Source organism: Brassica napus, chromosome A9 (assembly GCF_020379485.1).
Source record: "Brassica napus cultivar Da-Ae chromosome A9, Da-Ae, whole genome shotgun sequence".
NCBI lineage: Eukaryota > Viridiplantae > Streptophyta > Magnoliopsida > Brassicales > Brassicaceae > Brassica > Brassica napus.
Window position 1 is genome coordinate 30,638,502 of NC_063442.1, and position 23,033 is coordinate 30,661,534.

Below are 23,033 nucleotides of genomic sequence, written 5' to 3' on the forward strand. Positions count from 1 at the left end.
ATGACCAAAAACGTTTTTATTGAAAGGTATATATGCATTTATGCCTTTAGAGTTAACTTTTTGTTTTGTTTTTAACGGTTGATATATTATGCTATTACAAACTCTGAGAAATATTACAGACGATTCTACAGCCGATAATTCTACATGCCTTATGAGGATTCATGCATGACTGCATCACTTGAGCCGCCCTATCGGATCCATGCTTGACGGTACTCCTTGCGCCATGCTGCAGATCTCTTGTATGCCGTTTCTCCATTAATTCGCATAATTCCGACTTTTCCGTGAATTGAAACCCAGACCTCCTGGTGTAGAAGCATTAATGAACTTTTGATCAAACCCATACACATCTTTATATATTTTCACAATCTATTAAAACTAATGCAATGTTTAAGATGAAAAATTGCATCTTTTCACATTTATTGGAACGTTTTCATTCTTTTTTATTTTGAATGTATTAGTTTTGAAAATTGTATATTTTCATAAGTAATAGATGCAATTTATCATCTGAACACAACTTTTCATATAAAAGTTTTAAAAGATTGAGTTTTTTATATTAATACACTGATTTTTAAATATAAAACAATTGTAAATATTTATGTAAAAAATAATAAGTAGATATGAGAAAAAGAAAAGTAAAAGACACAACTTTTCATCTAAAATTTAGCAACCAAATTAATGTTGAAAAGTGTCTTTTCATAAAAAAAACTGAAATGAGTTTTGTAAAGTTGTCAAATTATAAAATGATGTGTTTATCTATAATTTTGTGTCTTTTCATTATAATGTCAAAAGTTGTATGTTTTTTTTTTAAATGTATTAGTTTTAAAATTTGTGTGTTTTTCATAAGCAATACATGCAATCTTTCATCTTAAAAATTAATAAATCCAACTTTTCATCTAAAAACTTAAGAGGTTCAATTTTTATATCAATACACTGATTTTTAGATATAAAATAATTGTAAATATTTATGTAAAATAATAAATATATATGAGTAAGATAAAAGTGAAAATACAACTTTAATCCAAAATCTAATAAATAAAATTTTAATGTAAAACAATTTTAAGAGATGCAACTTTTATGTATAAATTAAGGGATTCAAATTTGCATATTAATACACTAACTTTTAAATATAAAAAATTGCAAATATTTATGAAATATTAATTAATAGATATGAGCAAAGTAAAAACAAAAAAGACATAAGTTTTTATCTCAATGCTAACAAATACAAGTTTTCATATTAAAAACTTAAGAGAAGAAAATTTTCATATTAACACTGATTAAACAATTATAAATATTAATATGGTGTCATCAACGAAGATGTATAAATTTGTTTTGATCTAAGAGGTATGAATGTATCGTAATCTAAGAGGTACGAACATGTTATGATCCAAAGGGTGCGATTGTTTCATGACCGAAAATGTGTAAACGGGTCGTGACCCAAAAGGCTATGAACGGGTTGTGACCAAAAAGATGTGAATGGATCATGACTGAAAGAATGTGAAAGTGTCGTGAATGTGACCAAAACGGTGCAAATAGGTTGTGACCAAAAGGATACAAATGGTCATAATAAATAGATATGAGCAAAGTAAGAAATAAAAAAGACATAATTTTTTATCTCAGTACTAATAAATACAACTTTTAATATTAAAAACTTAAGAGATGAAATTTATTACATTTATCCTGATTAAACAGTTATAAATATTAATATGGTGTCATCAACGAAGAGGTACAAATTTGTTTTGATCTTAAATGTGTCATAATCTAAGAGGTACAAACGTGTTGTGATTTAAGAGGTATAAACGTGTCATGATCCAAGGGGTGCAGACATGTCGTGACTAAAAAGGTGCGAATGTGTCATGACCAAAAATGTGCATACAGGTCATGACCGAAAGACTACAAACGAGTTGTGACCGAAATTATGCGAATAGATCATGACCGAAAGGGTGTGAAAGTGTCATGAACGTACCAAAAAAGTGCAAATAAGTCGTGACCGAAAGGATGTGAAAGTGTCATGAACATGACAAATGGATCATATATTTTTTTTTCAAAAACTAGTAATTACAAATATTCAAGTTATAAAACTTAAGAGATGCAACTTTCCATGTAAAAAATTTAAGAGATTTAAATTTTTATATTAATACATCTATTTTTAGGTATAAAACAATTGCAAATATTTATGTTAAATTCGTCAAAGATCAATTTTTTAAATAAATAAAATGAAAATAATGCACAAAGAAAATTGTGTGTGATTTACCAATAAAAATATGTATTGTACAACATCTCTTAAAGTTGTCATATAATCATGATTTGAGAATACATAGATTTACACAGTTTCAAAAATCATGAAAGTAATACTTGTCATTATAAATTACTTACTAAATTAGTAAATGGTTAAATTTAAGCGTGTTGCTTATTTTAATTAATTCGAAAAATATTAAGTATTGTTTAAAATTTTATAAAACCTCCCTAAATTAATAGAAGATTTATATTTTTGGTATTGACATATTTGTATTTTAGTTGTAATCTAAATTATAAAATATAAGTTTCTTATATTATCTATAAATGAATAGAAACACATATATTCGACATGAGATTTTTTTTTTGAAAAAAAATTAAAATTTTTCTTATATAAAAATTAAAATTATAAAGTGATATATATTTTTTTTAAATGAGTTTCCACGCGATATCACGTAGGTTTTTTACCTAGTTTTTTTAGAACTATTTGTGTGATAAAAACTTAATAAAGGCTATTCTATAGAATTGTCCAAAGATCTATCTTATGGCCATAACATGGTTAGCTCCATTATAACAATAAACAGCCGTTTTTCTTATTGGTAGGTTTGCTATTACACAATCAAGTGTGACAGTATCAGGATTCAGGAGTGCATGCATATATTTTACAAACTAACAGCCAACTTTAATCAAAAGGTTGAACTGATTACATAAACTAACAACACAACTCTCGATCATACTATAATGTAATAATATAAGAGAATTGTTAGCTAGAAACGGGTATTACCACGACAAATATTAGCTCTGGCGGAGTTTTCTCTAGCGACAGTGCCAGACATAAGCAGATGCCAAAATATGGATCTTTTCAGATAGAATTTTCAACGTGCATGTGGTCCACTCCTTTTTACACACGCAGCCCGTGTATTCGAGAACTCAAGTCTTGGTCTTTTTGTCCCTCTTAAAATTATAGAAGTATCTTATCATTTTGAACGTGTGTATTATTTTCCCATATTGTCTCTTAGTGACACTTGCTTTTTCTTTTGAATTTTATTTTTTAATTTAGTCTAGTTCTAGAATGTATTTTTTTCTAAGGTTGTGTAAAAGCTATAAGACATTTTCGTAGTATTATTACGATCAGTATATAAATACGTATTAGTATTTATTTTTGTGGCAAAACCACTTGGGGCTGATTTTGAAAGAAAAAAAAACCACTTGAGACTGATAATCCTATTGAAGTATACAACATTCTAAATGTTATATGTGTAAAGTATATAAAGTAAAATACTACATTTTCAAAACTCGTGATCCTGAACATCGTAGCCCAATGATAAGGACAAACTTCTTTCTACAACTAAATTACGAATTCGAATCGTGCTGGAAGAAATTATTTCACGATGCCTTTGAACATTCACACGGATATGAACTCTTGCTTTCAGTCTAATTGCAAATTTGGTGCGCAAGCATACTCGTAGGTCATACGTTCCCAGAAAATTAGTCTAGATCTATTGAGACATGAAATTTACTCTTCAGTTATCAAAAAAAAAATTGTGTACATCTTTGAATAATCCTTTTTTTTAACAAGTACGTCCTTGAATAATCTTTTTCTTTAACAAGTACGTCCTAGAATAATCTATCTATCTCGCAAAACTAATATTTTTATTCAAATAAAAAACACGAATATAATTATATTTCCCTTATAATTTATACGTAATAATTCTCAAGTCAAGCGTCAACTCCTTTATTTTGGTAGTTAACAAAAAATAACTATAGAAAAAAGGAAAGTACAATGCAATGCAACGCACTGAGACCGAGTTTACCAAAACATGGTGTGCGGAGGAGACCACTAAAACCCAAAACCAACTAGTGACAACTAATAAGTCGACCACAGCTTCAGCACTCTCTTTCTTATCTCGACCACTCTCTTTTTTGGCTTAATTAAGTCTCTACCATATGTTAAATTCTCTCTTATCTCTACCTCTTTATACTATATATAAACGTATCAACGTGAGTTATAGTGATCAGCCAGGTTACAAGAGATACGTGTGAATTATTAAAGATGTCTTCTATAGTTTCTTCAGTGCTATTTCTTCTTCTCCTGGTCTTTTCGCTTCACATGGATGAAGCATTTGGTGCTCAAACGGAAATCCGTAAACTTAGTGAGCTTTTTCTTTTCTTCATCTTTTACTTATCAATTTATATGTTATTACTAGTATAAGACAATGTTAATCGATAACATTAAAAGATTTTGATCCTGGTACAAGTATTCTATAATTTTGGCAAACCATACCTTGCGACATCTCTCTTTCTTAACCGTATTTTATGAGTCGTTTATTCCAGATTAATAAAAAAATCATATCTTCCTGTATTACAAAATAAATAACCTAAATTTTAATCACTGTTTTAACTTTTATAAAATACAGTTCTAACTTCTAAGTATCTATGCGATTTCTTTAAAACTTCGTTGTACGTTGTTTGTGAAGTACGTTATTTTTTTTTTTGTAACACAAGTGAAGTATATTATTCAGTTACAAAAATGTTATTCAGTTACGTGCTTACTATTTCACTTTGTTACTTTAGTTCAATATATAGATAGAAAGCTTTTACTTACCAATGAATTTACAAAAAGGCTTGATGGTGCTATTAATTGCAATTGTATGCGTGATGCAGAAGAGTCGGTCAAGAAGAGCAGAATTTTGGAAGGAGGTGAAAACAGAAGCTCCAAAACTGCGGCTGGAGGGAGCAAAACGAAGCATTGCAAGGGCCGCGCCAAAACATTTAAAAACATGGCGACCACTTATCGTCCTGGACATGGTCAGTTCCGTCCTCTTTCAGGAGTATACTTGTCTTCTCCCTGCCAGCCCTGCCCCCCGCGCTCCTTCAACTGTTTTTCTTTTAGTTGCGTTACCACCGTACGCTGTCAATCCATCAACGGCTCACGAACTACGTGCACACGCTCCGAGAAATGTAAACTCATACGGCCTCGCCATTGATTAGATTATAAGACTTTAAATTATATATATAGTGTTTTTTTTTTTTCTATGGTTCTTCGTTTCATACATATGTTTCGTGCTGTATTGTCATATATATTTATATTTATCATTTATCAGATGTAAAATTTGGTACTTGTGTATGATATATACTACTATCTGTTGAACTTTTTATATGTTTCCCTTGTTAGTTGGATATATAAGATTATAACACTTTTATATCCATGGACCATATACATGGCTAATCTCAATTGATAAAGAAACGCTATATTTTCTAGTACTAACGTTTTCCAATTAACGAGGGGTAAGTCGAGCTATATATATGCATAAGTTAGTTCTTCAGATCTTGGAAAATCGAACCCAGGCACATATATACTCAGGCCTTTTTGTAAACAATATATATAATTGATGACTTACCAAAACAAAATATGTAGTAAAAAGAAGCAAATGCTATTTTGCATTTATAGGACTATTGAGAGCCGTTTTGTGTAGCACAAAAAAAAAACAGAGAGCTGATTTGTATTCATGCCATAACTTGAGTGTTGCAATGAAATGAGACTTCATAGTTTATTTTATATAATTAAAATAAGCATGACCAAATACATATATTTTATCAAAAGAAAGCTATAACATGTTATCTTTTGAACTTATATTAAGAGAAAACTATAGTATATATTTTATAATTTTTGCTTTCGATATTATGGCTATTTTGGTCCACCTTTGTTTTTCCAGGTATCATAACAAGGACATTCTTCCTTATGTCCATACTAGGGTAAACCCGCCCTACGGGCGGACAAGCAAGTGGAAAATAATTGAAATTATGTTATGTTTTAATATATGTGTAAATATATTCAATTTATTCTAAAGTAAAAATAATGTTAATCTTTAATATCTATTTTAGTTTTTATTAGAAATCAATAAAAATATTTTTTATTAATGTAATTATTTTACATTTTTATCTTTAATATACCTTTATTAAAAAAGTATGTAAATTACTTGTAATTACAGTTGAAATTTAATATACAAATCATGAATTATTTTTCGATCTTATATATATTTTTTGAATATGTTGATATTTTTCTTTTCTTTTATACAATTTAAACCTGTTCGTGATTTATATAATGTGAAAAATGAATCAATTTAAAATTTGTTTCGAAAGTTAGTTAAATAACATAACAACTAAAAATTGATTGTTTAAGAATGTAGATATTTTTATCAAATTAACCATACCATCCAAACTGATTAAGATTATTAAACAAATATTGTTTTTAGTTTTTAGAGTAAAATTGCATGAGAAAACAAATGATCATGGGTTATTAAAAAGGATTATGGATAATGTTGTGGGTTTCGATAATTATATTGTTATCTTTTTTGTAAGCATTATCTTGTTTCAAGCATTATCTTGTTTTATTTTTTTTAGTTTTGTAAACACTTATCATGTGGCAGAATATTATTAGCTAGGGATTTTCCGGCGCCATGTTTGGTTTTTTTAATATTATTTGAAAATATCATTTAAATACATGGTGTTGCCTTTATTATATATCTTAAGCAAGTTTTATAAATTTGGGATATTTTCTATGACATTTTTAAAGACTGGGTTTATAAATATATAAATTTTATTTCACTCACACATGATTTGTTTTGAGATTATCAAAAATAAGTAAAATTAAAATATACATGAAAATATATTAGTTTTTTTTACATAGAAGTATTGTATAACCTTATTATTATTATTTCTTTAGAAAGATATTGCAATAATAAAATACTAGGTTAAGATCCGCGCCTTGCGCGGAATGAACATTATATATATAAATTATTTTATATATTATATGTTTATAACATATTATGAAATAATAAATATATATTGAATAATTAAAAAGTCATTATCTACTACATATATAATTAAATTGGTGCGAACATATAAATAAATTTTATAATCAAAATTTTTTTTTATTTGATATGATATATAATTAAATTTAAATGATAGTAACATATATATGATATATTTTAATATTAATATTTATTAGATGATGCTTTTTGCTCATATTTGTTTTCATTTGTATCTGTTATAGCAAAAAGTCTAAATTAGTGATAACAAAATTTTCACTGTGAGATTAATGGTTTAAGTAATTTATAATATTTTTAAAAAATTAAGTTGTCAATATTTTTTCAAATTTTTTATCAAAAAAATGTTCAAAGTAAATTTCGAAATTAAGATATTTATGTATTTTTATATGGCATATAGTTTAATTTAAAATGATACATATATTTATATATCTTTTATAATTCATACTTATTAAATGAGACTTTCAACTTATATTATTTTTTAATTATTTGTATCATGTCATAACAAAAGTTTTAAATCATAGATCACAAAATTTGAATGTGAAAGTTTTAACAGTTTTAGTAATTTATACTCGTTTTTAAAAATTCAAAATATAATATATAAATAATTTTTTTAATTTTTATTGATGTCAAAAAAAAAATTATTATATGGTTACTATGATTGTTTAATTTATTTTAATAGCTTAAAATTAAACAAATATAATTATAATACACACTTATTTTTATTAAATCTTTATTATTCTAAATCATTAATTGTCATATATACTTTAGCCACATTAGGCAATTCCGTAATTTTATTTAAGGAAATAATGAAGCACATTAATAATGTATTTATTGTGGTTTAATAAAAAGCTTATTATATATTTAAATGGACCAACATATTTCTCTAAGAATTCTAAGAATCATTCTAGTGATGACACATGGCTACAAAAAATATTGCAATGCTTCTCAAATAATATATAGGGGATTATGTTTTACGGTTTGGAAGGAGATACACTTAGATATTCTATAGCTTTATTTATTATCTTTCTAAAATTTAAATGTGGAATTTTTTTGATAATCAAAATTTCTAGTAGAGATCAACGAAAATATAATTACGTAGATCTAACATATGCTCAAGAGAGACACCTTATAATCAAGACCATATGATATCAAGTATATTTTGCTTATTCCATTTGACAGAACATAGTTTCTATAAAACATACCTAAGTTATAATATACTTCAATATCAATGAAACATAGAACTTAAAATAGAGACAAAAATAAATATAAAGCTTACGATGCTTATACTATTTGGAGGTGCATAGTTTCACTTGGAATTCACTTTACTTTTGACATAAGCATCCATGAAGCCACCTTTTTAGTTGTACAAAATAGCTAGTATGCTTCTTGCATCTAAATTGTTACTACTTTCACCTCACTAATATTTCTAAGTTTATAATTTAGACATCATTTAGTGTAAATGTATGCATTGTGTAGCTATAAATTATAGTTTTTTTTTAAGTTCTAGATATGGAACAATGGACCATCACATCGTTAGTCTCCTTTCAAGACTAAACGTTTTGGACCTCAACATTCCCCCATACAAACTTCTACTCTCTTCAACGGCAATCCAGCAAATTAAACTGCTTCTACCATATTCTATGTATGTCCATGATTAACAACAGAGGGAAAGGCTGTCGACGCAGCACCTGATTGAAGCAGAGCTAGCTTCAATGCTTCACCGGGGTAATTTTCATATTCTTTGGGGGTTATAGGAATTAGTCGCTTTGGTTGTAGGAATGGCTCACGCCAACAACTTATCCGATGTCACAATGATTGTCATTTGATTCAAATTCCATTTCCGTCATCATCTTCACGGCTTTAGTTTTTTGTTTTTAATCTTTCCCTTGTTTCTTCAACAGTTCTTCCTTTGCTTTTAACAGAATTTATGCTGATTCCTGCTTGATTCTAAATTCAATCAAAATTCAGCAGTAAGTAGTCAAATTACATACACGCTCATTTGATTTTATTGTCGAGTCACACTCACCGAGATGGTCTTGTAGTTAACCTCAGCAACCAAACCGTATGCTTGAGAACAGTGCAAGTTCTTAGATAGAGCCTTAAGAACCTAGGCTTCTGCATCAACATAGAGAGATCATGAAATGGTGTGTTGCAAGAGCTTAGTTTAATGTGAAATTAATTAGTATCTGAGCAGATGAGAAGCTGCTTACATTTATCAATTTGGTGTCTTTGACATACAAATCAGTTATGACCAATATAAATTTTACTTACGTATTAGTCAAGTAACTGCACCTACAGGAGAATATCACATGAAATGAGTAGCATCAGAGACAGAGAGAGTGAATGTACTGTTGAAACTAATTAGTGATTACACTTTGTAGGTCGTTGTAGGTCCAAGTTCAATTTGTAGTATACATTTTTGGAATGTTTATTGCATATACATGCAAAAGTGGTGTAATGTAATGAGAAAGCAAGGGAGACATAAAGCAAAACGGAAAAAAAAAATCCTTGCGACTCATTTGGAGAAACAAACATCGACACAAAGATAAAAGCAAAATACATATTTGGAATTTTGGATAAACGAAAGGAACTTACTCTTCAAGGATGTCCAGGGAGCAATGGTCGAAGTGGTGGAACTCAAGGCCATCACCAACATCCGTGTAGCTATATAAAGCTAAGTGTTCTGTTTGTGGAGCCAAATCAGAGACAATGAAACAACAAATCAAATAAAAAATAGGAGAGTAAAGGTTTGCTTTGACCTGGGGACTGACAGAGACGTAAACCATCATCGTCAACCCTTTGCAGATTTTTTAAGCACGAAACTGAAGTAAATATAACATGGGCTGACCTTAAAGAACAAAGCAAACGTTTAAATGTTAACATGGTCTCTAGTCTTTTCTTTAAGATGCCTTTCCAGCAAAATCTTTTACAGATATGTAAAAAGCAAACACTTTGCTCTCATAATGGGTAAGCCTAATTGGTAAGTCACAAATCATGAGGACCAAAATAATTATAACATGGTCAGTGGCCTATAAAAAAACAAAGCAAACGTTTAGATGGAGATAGTATTGTGTCTTTCCTTTACTTGGAAAAGATACCTCTCCTGCAAAATCTTAAGGAAATATGCAAAGTGAAAACATATTGTGTTTTAGTAATGGGTGAACCTAATTTTTTTGAAAGACACAAAACAGAAACAATATGAATAAAACATGAATTTGGTTCTGCAAAGACTCTAGTGGTGGCACAAACACCATTCCTGCAAAAATCATAGGGGAGATTTAATTAGTAAAATTGTCAAGCGAGTCTTAGAAAGTGAAAGTCTATTCTATAGTCCCGTTTCAGCCTTCAAATTCTTTGTCTGTAACAACCTCCGTCGCACCCATTCCCGAAAATCCTCACTCGACTATTGATTCCACAGAAACAGTCTAATTTCGTTAATCAGAATTCTCAATTCGCTTAACACATGAAGGATCGTCGATATGAATGCGATTAGTCCTATAACGTTTCGTAGGGGAAGAATATGAAATGAAACGACGCAAATGAATCCCAACCCAAAGACTCCTCAACGAATATTCGTATCATACAACCTCACGAAACTCCATCGTCGTAGTCGGCACTCGAGAAGAAGACGCATAATCCTATAATTCTGAGATGGGCTATACAAATAACGAAAAGCAAACCTATAAATCAATTCGACGGCCCAACAAAGAAAACAATGACACGGTTAATAAGTTATGCGCGGCGTTTTGTAAATGGGACAGGTGTCAACACTCAACACCTTCTTACCTAATTTTATGTGCTGGCGCAAGGAGAAGAGAATTGAGTTGTACTTTATGTTATTAGATGTTCCAGACAGTAGCACAAACATTTTTTACAGCAATAGTTGCAAAAGATAAACGTTGTTTCTTGTGACATCAAAAATCACATGATTTCAGACATCCTTCACACAGATATACAACAACACTAGATAGATTAAAAAGTCTGAAATAGATCTTTTTTTTTGTCAACGGTCGGAATTTTAATTCAAAAGTAGAGTTTTAACCCAAAACAGACCCATTATAAATAAGACAAAAAGCCCTAACGGAAGCTTTTGCTAGAGAATCAGCTCTAGCGTTTTCCGCCCTAAGAACGAAATTGAAAGAGATAGAAACGAAGAGAGCAGAGATAATCTTGATGTCCTGAGCAACACTGCAGATTTCATTGTCTTTTATCTCGCTATTGATGACTCTGATGAGTGTTTGGTTGTCGAAGTTAATATTGATCCTGGTTATATCAAGAAGGATTGCCGATTGGAGTGCCGCACGGATCGCTAAAGCTTCAGATCTCATTTATTAGATCTTTTACAGAATATATAAACTAGAGAAAAAAAATGTAAACAATATTACCTTCTATAGAAACTCTGAAATATTTTGGCCTTTTGGGTACACAAATTAGTTTGTTGATGATTCAAATTGAATTCATTAAAATTTACACAGACATAAAATACAAATCTATTTCTTATATTTATAAGAGAAAAAGACCAAAATAGTACTAAATAAAGTTTTTGTTCCCAAACTAGCACTCAAGACCAAAAGTCACAAAAATAACACTTAAGGGGTGGGGTTTAGGGTTTAGAATTTAGGGTTTAGGGTTTAGAGTTTAGGTTTTTGGGTTTAGAGTTGAGAAGTGAGGTTTTGGGGATTAGATTTCAAATTTTAAAAAATAAAAAAATTTAAATTTTCAAAAGATAAAATGCTATTTTGGTCATTTTAGTTTTTGAGTGCTATTTTTGTGATATAAACTTAGAAATGTGCTATTTTGGAGATTTGCCCTATTTATAATGTATTTTATGATTTATAAATATATACCGTATGGACGGTAGGTGTTTTAGATGGACTTTCTAGTTCTTCAGCCTGTACAAAATATATACATGAATATAAAAACTGTTTTTTTAATGAAATCATAAATCGTTTGAAGACCGCCTTAAACTACTTGCAGCTCGTTTGACTGATCAGGTAAACCAATACCATGCACTAGTGGGATGATTTGAGCTCTGTTCTTCAATGGGGGTTTTATTGATATGTGGAATGATCATTTGGTTTTCTCGGCTTTAACATCTTAGGAAAACTGGTATATCTCATGGCACCTTGACATATTGATAGTTTGGGCATTAGCCAAGGTTGGAGAGACTTCATGAGCTGATGAATTACTCGAGGAACTGAAGCTCCGGTTAGTGTGAATTTATGTTAGCCTACAGTTTCTAACTGATACCAGATTTGTTGTGAACCTGTGTTGTTCTTGCAGACTATCAAAGATGAACAAGAAGAAACAACAAGTGATGAAGAGAGGGATTCAGGTTTGTTCCACCCGTTTTTGAACTTCTTCTCTGTTCTTACTCCTTAATATCAGGCTGCGGGTGAATACGGAAAGGGTAACTACAAACAGGCTCTAGAACTGCTTGGCTCAGATTTTAACGCCTTTGGTTATAAGGTAAAACAAATCTCCATCTAGTAACTTAAAAACTCTTTGGATCGAACTCAATTGATTCTTTTTATTTGTTTAACTGTTTGATGGTTGATAATATATCATTGGGGCATCAGATGAACAGGTTGATGAACGAAATGTGGTGCCAGCTGCTGCTAAAGACATTCCAATCCAAGACTGGTACGGCTTGTTTGTAGAGTCTTTAAATCAGTTTCATTAAATAATTATATTGTTTAGTATATAACAATGAACGCTTTTGGCTCTGATGTATGCAAGCCAAAGAAGTGATAAGAGAGAGGATCAAGGTCAGAGATGGTGTTCCTTTTACGTGGCGTTTACTGGTAAACATAATAATGCATTTTCAAGCAAGATCTCACATCGTTTAATCATGTGTCAATGGATTTTGGTGATGATAAAAAACCGATGTTGTGTTTCTGGTTGCAGGAGAAGAGTTATGACATGGAAGGCAATGCAGAGGCTGAGAGTGTAGGAGAGAGAGTTAAGAAGCTTGAATCTTCTTATTTCTAACTCTGTTTCTTTTTCTTCTTGATAATAACTTAATAAGGTGTTTTTACACGTTTCTAAGATAAAAGAGTAAATCCTTTGGAATAAGTGTGGTGTACATAGTGTTTAAAAAGTAAAGAAGAAACATTTTTACTTGTAGCCAGTAAACAATAGTTTTCAGAATAAATTTTGACACTATTTTCAACCATTTTCAGTTTTGAGGCTGGTACGAGTGGTAACCTGATTGGCTGTTTTTTTTTTTAAAAAAAAAGGAGTTTAGAACATGTCCATCAATAAGAATCCTTTATGGGCTCTAATCAATAAATTAGTAATAAATATAGTGATTTGAAAGGTTTAAAAGTTAGAACCTTTGTTAATCTAATTTAATTTTTCCTCATCCAATTAAATTTTTTTTTAAGTAGAATGATTGGATTTCATAACATGAAAGAACATAAATTTTTTTAAAAAGAAGACATTACGACATATTGAAAATACAAATACTAAGATACTCCTTTTGTCTTTAAGATAGACTCGGAAGAGGAAATGGTTTGTTGCAATCTATACTATACTAAAAGAGATATATGAGCATCAACTAGCCTATCCACGTCACTTATTAAATTCCTCCAATCACAATATTTCATTAAAACACGTGGCTTGAGATGATTAAGTTATGTTTGGGACGGAAGTCTCGATCTACGGCTTTACCTCTTCGTCTTCTTCGCTTGATACCACACCACAGTGATTCAGTTCGTTTGATCCAATTCTGCATAATCAATACTCCACTACATCTCGATCAATCAATTTTTTCTTTAAGATTTCGTTTCGGTTTTCTCTTTTCCTCCTTCTGTATATACTCACTTTCTTCATGTGTACAAATAAAACCCTAGAACTTCTCTAAACTCAATCTATGGCGATGAAACCAAATGGGAAATCCCCTATCACCTCCGAGGATCTCAGCCGTCGTTACTTCCACCAGCTCATCTCCGCCGTCGGTTACCGCCACTCACGCGGCGTCTTCCACCGGGATCTCAAGTTCCACATTATCTCGGGGTCTCCCTGTTTCAACCTCTCCGGGATGTTTTCCGGAGAGTATGACCGAGTTGAGCGTTTACTGTCGGGCTGGACGGCGGCGAGGGTTCTACAACATCGTTCTTATAGACTTTTGGATTCTTGCAACGAGAGTTTTTTTCAGGTTTGGATCACAATGTTTGGGTTGAAGAAGCCTCTGGAAAGCCTTTCCAAGCATCATAAGCCTTCTTCTTCTGCTTCTTCCTCCAAGTCGAATCCTTTTGATTCAGATGATGAATCAGATGGCAATAAAAATCACACCTTGAAGCCATCAAACAAGATCTCCCCTCAACCTTCCCTACCTACTACTAAGAAGAATCACAGCTTCAACCCTTTTGACGATGCTGACGATGAGGAGGAGGTTGAGAAGAGATTGAAACCTTCTTTCAAGAATCATTTCCGTGAATCAGGTCTCTCCGTTACCTGAAGAAGGATTCCGGTTCCGTAACTAAACGAGCTGGTTGGATTAGCTAACACAAACACACAGCTTCCAGGTACGGACATGATTTGTATATATAGATGGTCTTATTATGTATATGGGCTTCGTGTTCCATATATTGGTATCGGTTTATCCAAAAGTCTATAAGAACGATGTTGTAGAACCCTCGCCGCCGTCCAGCCCGACAGTAAACACTCAACTCGGTCATACTCTCCGGAAAACATCCCGGAGAGGTTGAAACAGGGAGATTTCCGCATCACTCTTTTGTTTGATAGGAAGGAGCTCAGATATTTTAGGAAAGATGGGCACAACCGGAGGAAGAAGAAAGATGGTAAAACGGTGAAAGAGGATCACGAAAAGCTCAAGGTTAATAATATATTTACATTCATGCAGTTACTTCTTGCTGTTACTATAATATACTGAACTTTGGTTTTTTTCTTCTGCAGTTACTTCTTGCTGTGAAGCAGTGCCATGAGAAGGGTATATGTCATGGTAAGGTTTGATAGTTTGTGAGTATATGATCCTCATGATGGTGAAGTAAATTTCTGATGTGTGTGAATTTGCACCGTTTTTAGGTGATATCAAGTGCGAGAACGTCTTGGTCACTTCCTGGAACTGGCTTTACCTTGCTGATTTTGCGTCCTTCAAACCTACATACATTCCTTATGATGATCCTTCAGACTTTTCCTTCTTTCATGATACAAGGGAAAGAAGGCTTTGTTATCTGGCTCCAGAGGTACTATAGAACCATTATCAAAATTTATTCCTTTTATTTGTCGTATCGTTCTATTTCACCTCTGCTTAGAATATTATTATGCTGTACTTATTTCTCTTTTAATAAGCCCTTTGTCCATGGTAGATTTCGGAAGTTGCCGTTACTGGAGTTAGATTAATGATCGAAGCGGAATACTCATGGGGTTGATATGATCCCTGCTTAATAGAAAGGTTCTCCTCTTAATATTCTCTTACCTATATTTTCCAATTCTGATTTTTGTATCAGATATTAAAGATCTAACTTTTGAGCTCACCTAACTTCAACTTTGCATCTACATTGATGTTGGTTAAAATGAACTTAATTCAAGGTTCTGGGTTCGCTATTTCTTTACTTATATGAAGAGGATCTTTAATCTACTTCACTTGATTTGGGGTTTAGATTGTGGATGGAATCACTTTGTTTTAAAGTATATGGTCCGAGCTATGTGGGTTTTAGAGCCACGAGATTCTTAGTGTTCTGTCATGATCAAATCTTCTTTCTCTGATTGTAATTGGTGAAAGTTATACAATCTTTTAGCTTTAAAGATTGTCATTGATGTGTCAAAAAATTTCTTAATACATGAAAAACGTTTACACTTTTCTTATCATGAAAATACATAAATTTTATTACTTGGATCGTTGTTGCTTGCTTTTATGATTATTGTACTTGCTTTGTGAGCTCAAGTTGGTTATACAATCACAGGTATTTGATCTTACAGAACTGAAAGCCCATGAATTTGTACTTTACGGTTTGACGTGTTTGCAGCAAAACTAGATGAATGTGCCAGAGAGTTCAGAGAAAGGACGCATATCATGGTGAGTAATATATATACATCTTTAACCTTTAGGTTATGGTAATTAGATTTTTTAAGTTAGTGGCAATGATGATAGGTGGCAGGTGGTGATGATACAATTGGTTCGGTTGTCTCGATACAACTTGGCTCTGTACGCTCTAAAAAATCTTCAATCCAAATTGTAACAAGAAACATCAGGATTCTACAAGAGACGAGCCAGGTTTTGATTCGTCTACATTGTCGATATGTAGCTTTCGTTTCTCTGATTGACGTAGTTTTTAATATCTCCATTTGTTTATGATGCAGTAAGTTTTTTGTTGGTAGCTTCTTTCTTTGCTGCAGTGTATGTAACAAAATCGAAAGAGTTCTTTCCCCAAAAAAAATTCGAATTCAGCTCAAAAGTTGTAATGTGTGCATCGGCAGAGGTGCTAAGAATGTATATCGCATGGAGACAACAGGTCTGTAAGACATTCTGACCTCAGGTGATGATGATGATAGGTGACAGGTGGTTTCAGTGGCAATGATATGAGGATAGGTGGCAGGTGGTGATGGTATAGTTGGTTTGGTTCTTGGTTGTCTCGATGAGAGACACAGAGAATGGCATGATGCTTTTGATATACACAACTTTGCTATGTAATCTCTAAAAATTCTTCAATCCAAGTTATAATAAAAATATATGTTTGATACATGGATAATAATTTGATCATTAAATGAGAAAACATGATGTTCAACCAAAAAAAGAAAAAGCAAACATAAGAAAATATAGCTGTAACAAACAATACTAACTTTTATATTGTGTATCTAATTAAAACATTTACTCTATTACATTGAGTTAATTATTTCTTCTTTCACAATATCTAAATCAAAATTTAGGGGGAAACGTATAACAGAATCAGAGTACCAATTTTTTCAAAAACAAATATATAAGAGTACAAAAATAAATCATATTTTTTGCAGTTTAAGTGTGTATAATTATTTGCTTGATGACATATTCTTTGATTGTTTAGAGCATTTCCAACCCCACTCTATTTTAATCTAAAATAAAGTTTAGAGTAAAAAATGCTTCAATGGTACTCTATTTCTCACTCTATAATAGAGTGAAAAATAGGTTTACTCCAAATATAGAGTAATTTTTTTTTTATGTTCATCACTCTATTTTCTACTATAAAATAAAGTAACTTTATAATAGAGTTTGAGTTTACTCCACTGGAGATGGTCTTAGGTATGGAATATTCGATGACATATTCTTTGCTATGATATGAAACTCCAATAAAATTGTGCTAGAAATGTAATACTTTATTAATTTATAACATTTTGTAAAAATATTTTCAAATAGCATGAGCGACATTTCCAACAAATAATTTATCATAAAAAATTCAATAAATGCTAAAATAATTTACAAAACATAATTGGTAAAGCACTAAAAATTAAATTAAGAAAAGTTCATTAAAAATTGAATATCTAATATAAACTGAAAACATAGATTATAAAACATCATTTTTTGTTACAAATTATATAATAATTATTATTTATGACATTATTGAAACTTTTATATTACTTTAAAATATAATTATTTATAATTTTATCACATTATATTTGATTTTCGACTCATTTAGGTTGGAGGTGGTGTATTATTATCGGAGAAAAATTAGTTATTGTAATAATATAAAAATTTGATACTCTTAGAAATAAAAAAAATATTAGTTATTATTACTTAAGATTTTCTTCAACTATATCAAATTGCAATAGAGATCAAATAGAAAAAAAAATATAAATCATTACATTTTCTTTAGGTTTTTAATTTAATAATTTTGCGTCTAACAAACAAATGTGAATGGTCTTTTCAACTCAAACCAACAAAATTTAATAAAATTTCAATATTATAGTAAATTAAAACTGAAGTAAATTTATTATTTTTTTATAAAATGAAAATATATTTTAGTATAAAATAGTTTTAGTGTAAATTTAGTTTTAGTAATATAAATAGTGTAAACAAAACCATTATATACTCTGCAAAAATAGACAAACAAAAAGAGAAGAAACTACAAAAGATAGGGATGATGACTGCAATGTGTGTGTATATATATGTTTGTGTAAAAAAATTTGTTGAAATAAATTTGAGATTTATTTAGCAATTGCATGGGTGGTGGCAATGAGAAGTAACAACTAAATTTAGTTTGGCCTTCCAAATTAACTGAACACTGATTAATAAGTTATTTAGTTAAATAACAACTGAATACGACAGTTTCTAAGTTTATGGAAAATTAACCCAACAAATTAAATTGTATCTAATGATAAAACAAAAACTATTTTAGAATGCATTTACAACCAAAAAAGAGAAAATAAAAGCTGGTAGTAGGTGAGGAGGACGATGTCAAGAAAGAAGGGCATAGGTTCCTCACTTAGTAAGCATGACTGAGTGATCTTATTTTCCGACAAAGAAGCTTAGCTTATTTCTGAAGGAAAAGGTCAGGTTTTTGATAAAAGCCTGATTTTTTCAATGGTTTGGTTTTGCTTAATTATGTCATATTTTTATTTGTATTGTTTTCTCATGAACTATGCCGAGGTTTGGATGACAATACTCTTTTGTAGTTTTGGTTACAGTTTGACTTAACTTATCCCCGATCATAAGATAGTTCGGTTTCGCATAAAAATAACAGATTTAATTCATGGGCTATGTTAAACAGAAACCATGTTAACTAATTTCATTTATCCTATTTCTGCTGAGATTTCATCAAAGCTATTTGACAAATTTTCTACAGATTTTTTTTCTTGGTCACTTAGAAAACATTTTCAATATGTATATCAAACCATGTTTGCCTAGCTGTGAACTTAGTTAGACCAATTAACTTAATTTCTCAACTGGAATAAACGAAGTAATAAGCCCGTTAATATGTTGGTTTGTACTTCTTTTTGAGGACAAAAGATCTATAAATGTGAACTCAATAATTCTAAAACCATAACAATGGTTAAATCATTTGTAAATTTATCAATTATTTTACATAAAAACAATCAAAATAAAATAGATTTCTGAACATTACTATAAAGTTTAATAACTGCCAGTCCATTTTTCTGACCATTCTATATACAATTTCCTAAAAAACAAACAACAAATTGTGAGTTTTAACCATTTTGAATTCATTGGAAAACAATTGATACATAAAATAAATTAAAGATTTCCAAACAAATTTAGATTTTTCTATTATTTTGTAATTTATAATTGATTATAATGTACATTTACAAATACACATGTTAAGTTATAAATTCAAGTTATAAATTCTACAACTTTAGAAGATAAACGAATAATTTAATTTGAACTAATTTTTTTAATTCAGTTTGGTTACCAACTTATATGTATTTTGATATAGAAAGAAAAAAAAATTAAATTTTAATAATTTTAAAATTTAGTCAATAAAATCAATACAAATAATTGCAAATTTGTTTAATAATTTATATAGCATATCCAGTCTAAGTATAAAATATGTAGTCAAATCTAAATTCCATAATAAACTAAATAAAATTACAATATAGGGGAAAATCCCGGGCGTACTCCGGGAAAAATCTCTAGTGATAATAGAAACACAACAAGATATTCCTTTTGTCTTGAGATAGACTCGGAAGAGGAAAAAAGAAATGGTTTCTTGAAATGGTTAAGAGAAACACAATACACTCGGAAGAGAAAAATAGAAATGGTTTGTTCATAACATCGATCAATATTGCATAGCTTATAAAGAATTAATACCAATGACTATATCAAGACATGGTCAGCGAAACTGTTAGTTTCAGGTTTCATACTGTTGTACATGGACAATATGAGTTGCTAAGAAGACAGAATTTCCAAAAATGCAACCAGGCAGATTCAACATCGCAGCTTTTAGTTTTACTCTCAAATGTGTAGCTCTCAACTAGATGATCCTGATCCCTTCAAAGAAACTGTCGGGCACTGCTTTTTTAGCTTCTTCTGCTCTCCGATCTGGTGGATGGCGTCTTAAATCCCTGCAAATGCGGCCACAAACTCTGCTGTATCTGTTTGATTCAGCAGCTTCTTCATCACCAGTTCCAACACTTTATACCTGCACATCACCAGTTTCTGCTATTCAAAGCTTTCACTTAACTCAACCGGACTATAAAGAAAATAACATCCCCTTTGTTTTTTAGTTCATCACTAACATGTGATTGCCTTTACAAAAAAGAACACAGGGGATCTTAATCAGATACGTAGATGTAACAAACCAATACTCTTGTCTAATAACTAATACACAAGATCTCATACAGTTTGAAGTTTCTACTATGGAAAACGATTGATCATTTATATATGATAATAAACATTATTGACTATTTCCAGTCTCAAAAGTAGACATTATTAGCCACAAGCTATAATTTATTCATCATTACCAGAGGAGAGAATTCATATAGGAGATGATAAGAGTGTACCTCGACATTAAGTGGGAGACCTTTGCCAGACCACTCATTCCGCCATTGCTGAATCAGCTCTTGAGCTGCCTTCGTGTTCCTCACAGCCATCAAAACATGTACACCAGCCTCCGCAAGCTGCCTGCGAACAAAGAAGCAAAGGCATCAGCCCAATCCCCAATCTACACAGAATCAAACTCGTAATTTGATTGACGGACTTAGAGAGACAACCAATATCAAGGGGGCACGTATGGAGTTTTTACAAATTCCTAAAGCCCTATGTTAGACAGCTGTTCTCTTGTTTTATTTCTTTTTTGATTTATTTTTTGTTAATTTTTTTTTTTAGAACCTATCCTAAAAGCCTCCGTTGGTATGGTATTTATGCTTTTGGCTGAACTGAAATAATTCACACAAAGCCTTGCATATTGCTATTACTCAATCAAGTGTGACAGTATCAGGAGTGCATACATTTGACAAACTAACAGCCATCTTTGCATACATTACACAACTTTCAATCATAATATAATGTAATAACGGAAAAGGTCCATTAGAAATGGATATTTTCACGAAAATAATAGTTCTGCCGTCGTTTTCTAGCGACAGTGCCCGCCAAAATATGGATTTTCCTACGGAATATTCAAAGCGAATATGGTTCACTCCTTTTTTGCATAAACGGCCGTTTGTTCGAGAATTCGAGACTTGGTCTTTGTCTCTCTTATAAACGTACCTTATCATTTTGAACGTGTGTATTACATTACTTTCCCATACTGTCTCTTAGTGACAACTTGACCGAGTTTACTAAACCATGGTGTAAAGAGACCACTGAAACCAAAACCAACTAGTGACAACTCAGTCGACCACAGCTTCAGCACTCTCTTTCTTATCTCGACCTTCTTCTTCTTTATTTGGCTTAATTAAGTCTCTACCGTATGTTTTAATTCTCTCTTATCTCTGCCTCTCTATTCTATATATAAACGTATCATTGCGAGTCATAGTGATCAGATCAATATAAGAGAGACTTGTGAATTATTAAAGATGTTGTCTTCTCTAGTTTCTTCAACGCTATTTCTTCTTCTCCTGGTGTTTTTGCTTCATATGGATGACGCATTTTGTGCTCAAACTGAGATCCGTAAACTTAGTGAGCCTTTTCTTTTCTTTATCTATGGTTTATTATTAGTAAAAGACATGCTAACATTAAAATATTGGATCCAGGAACAAGTGTTCACATACTTTTTGTTCGTTAGATTTAATTATATATTTGAAAAAAATCATATCTTCCTACGTCTCTTTTTACCACATTCAGATGTGAGGACGAATATTTTCATGATTAATAGAAAAAATCATGTCTTCTATTAATAATTTAAATCTTTTTGATCATTTTTAACTATTATACAATACATCTTTCAAAGTTGTGAGGTGTGCTATTTAGTTACGTGCTTACTATTTCACTTTGTTACTAATTAATTAGTTCAATATATAGATAAATAAGATTAATATTTATATTACCCAGAGCCGTGACTACTAACAAGAATTTAAAACATCGGCTTAGGCCATTTCTTTTTGTTGAACTTTCACATAGGGCATATTACTAAATTGTTATTTGGTTTGACCTATTAGTAAAAACTAAAAACACTTTTTTGAACTGTAATCACTTGAACATAGACTATTATTGATATTATTATAAATCTTTTGCTATAATACAACTTTAATTCTAAAATTATTTAATTTTCACCTCAATTTTTTTTCTATCTTAATATTAGTTTTGTATATTTGATAGAAAACATCTTGTTCATCAACATAAATCCCCAATAAAATTATTAGAAATAGTTTCTCTTAATATATTAATATTTATTCTAAATTTCATTATTAGTATTAAAGATTATATTTGAATGTTACATTTTATTTAAAAACTATAAATATTTTTTAAAGTTAGATCTAGACTAATAAAATTTGATAAATATTAAATTATGTTTCACGAAAAATATATTTGTTATTTAAGTGGAAAACAATTAGTTAAAAAGCTATGAACATATTTGGCTTCACTAAAATTTTCTTTTTGGCTTCTGGCATCAAAAGATACCTTCGCACGGCTCTGATATTACCATAGGCTTGATGATGCTTGACGCTATAAACTGAAGTGTGAATTATATGGGTGATGCAGAAGAGACGATCAATGCGAGGAGGAATTTGGAAGGCGATGACCAAAGAAGCTCCAAGATGTGGATTCCACCGAGCAGATCAATCCATTGCGGGGGCGGGAAAGCTTTTGAAAACATGGCGACCACTTATCGTACTGATCATGGTCATCTTCCAGGAGGATACTTGTCTTCTCTCTGTCAGCCATGCATCTCTTACTTCTCCAACTGTTATCATTTTACGTGCAGTACTACCGTAAACTGTCAATCCATCAACGGCTCACCACCGACGTGCACACGCTATGAGAACTGTAATCCCGCAACTGGCAACTGATCCGACTATAAAACTTTGTTATACATACATATCGTCTGTTTTTGTTTTCTATTGTTCTTCGTTTCA

The 23,033-nt window shown here is 31.0% G+C and overlaps 3 long non-coding RNA genes across 3 annotated transcripts; 1 reads left to right on the forward strand and 2 right to left on the reverse strand.

Moving 5' to 3' along the window:
- The first annotated feature begins 1,337 nt into the window (after nt 1-1,337).
- On the forward strand, nt 1,338-5,385 carry LOC106367546. Its single transcript, XR_001273882.3, has 2 exons — nt 1,338-4,385; nt 4,897-5,385. It is a non-coding gene; the product is annotated as an uncharacterized LOC106367546 (long non-coding RNA).
- Nucleotides 5,386-8,526: 3,141 nt separating this feature from the next.
- Nucleotides 8,527-11,622, reverse strand: LOC106367549. Its single transcript, XR_001273886.3, has 5 exons — nt 9,824-11,622; nt 9,660-9,747; nt 9,275-9,356; nt 9,091-9,179; nt 8,527-9,011 (listed from the first exon to the last, which is right to left on the reverse strand). It is a non-coding gene; the product is annotated as an uncharacterized LOC106367549 (long non-coding RNA).
- Nucleotides 11,623-19,778: 8,156 nt separating this feature from the next.
- Nucleotides 19,779-21,635, reverse strand: LOC106367548. The gene is made up of 2 exons (XR_001273884.3): nt 20,520-21,635; nt 19,779-20,158 (listed from the first exon to the last, which is right to left on the reverse strand). It is a non-coding gene; the product is annotated as an uncharacterized LOC106367548 (long non-coding RNA).
- Between the last annotated feature and the right edge of the window lie 1,398 nt (nt 21,636-23,033).